General features: G+C 37.9%; 1 pseudogene; it reads right to left on the reverse strand.

Annotated features, from left to right (window-relative positions):
* Nucleotides 1-265: 265 nt before the first annotated feature.
* On the reverse strand, nt 266-495 carry LOC110572243 (annotated as a pseudogene).
* Nucleotides 496-1439: the final 944 nt, after the last annotated feature.

Below are 1439 nucleotides of genomic sequence, written 5' to 3' on the forward strand. Positions count from 1 at the left end.
CAGAATGTCTTTTTTTTTTCAGGAACTGCCAAAGTTTTAGTGTTTAACATTTAACAGCATGACTGACCAAGGTCCAAGATGTGGAGTTACCATGTTCAAGAAACTGGGGGGAGACTCGCTCTATAGACTAACTATATAGTATGTGGTAAGAAGAACGCACACTTTAGAAACACTATCTACACATAGCAGTTGCTTCAAAAATCCACTCAGTCCTCTCTCGGCTTATAAAAATGGTGTTCTGGACTTCAGTGTGAATTAGCTGCCTTCAACTCTTTGGTGTGGAAGGGATCTTGTTTTCACCCTCCAGCTCTTTCATCCAGCCTATGTCATGAGGTTGCTAATGTTTTTCTCCAGGTCGTCAGTGCAACTGCTCATGTCATCAATTGTTCCAAAGACCTGGTCAGACGTGCTCTGAAATTTATCTTGCATCTGTTGCAGGAGTGTCTGCACCACTGAGGTGAGATCCTGCAAGGTCTTGGGGTCAGTCTCAGCCATCTCCCCAGTTCCCAGCTTGACAGCGAATTCCAAAATGTCCTTTTCTGTCTTAAAATTTTGTTCAGGATCCCACTTTACATTTACTTGTCATTTTTCCTTGGGCTTTTTCTTGTCCTGTGGCATAATTCTCAGAATTTCCTTGTTTTTAATGATCTTGACAGTTTGGAGGAGCATTGGTCAATTATAGGATGTCCCTCAAATGGAATTTGTTTGAATTTCTTTCTCATGATCATACTGGGGTTGTAGGTTATTGGAGGAAAACCATAGATGTAAAGTGCTGTATTCATCACTTCATATCACGGGTACATACTATCAACATTACCTATCACTGTCAGTGTTGACCTTGATCACCAGGCTGGGGTAGTTTGTCAGGTTTCTCCACTGTAAAGTTTCTCTCTCTTTCCCATTTTTCATACTGTTCTATTTGAAATGAAATTACTGTAAATCAGCTCACACTTAAGGAGTGGGGATTTAAGCACACCAGAGTGGTTTCTCTACTCTAAAAATCCCCTCTGCTTCATCTATTCAACCCCTCCCTACTCCTGAGATCCTGAAAATCACTGATCTTTTTATTAACTCTTTAATTTTTCATTTTCCAGAATGTTATAAATTGGTATCATATGATATTTAACCTTCTCAATCTGGCTTTTTTAATATAGTAATATGCACTTGAAGTCCATCCATGTCTTTTCTTGGATTGATAGCTCATTTCTTTTTATTGTTGAAATAATACATACACCTGGTTTTGATATATGGACAATGCTGGTCTCAGAATGAGTGAGGAAGTGTTACCTCTGCTTATTTTCTGGAAGAGAATGTAGAGATTGGATAGAATTCATCAGTGAAGCATATTTGGTTCTGGTACTTTCTTTTTTGAAAGATTATTAGTTATTGATGTAATTTATTTAATAAATAAAGACTTTTTATGCTGTGACTTTTGGTAG

Source organism: Neomonachus schauinslandi, chromosome 9 (genome assembly GCF_002201575.2).
Source record: "Neomonachus schauinslandi chromosome 9, ASM220157v2, whole genome shotgun sequence".
In the NCBI taxonomy this organism is placed as follows: Eukaryota; Metazoa; Chordata; class Mammalia; order Carnivora; family Phocidae; genus Neomonachus; species Neomonachus schauinslandi.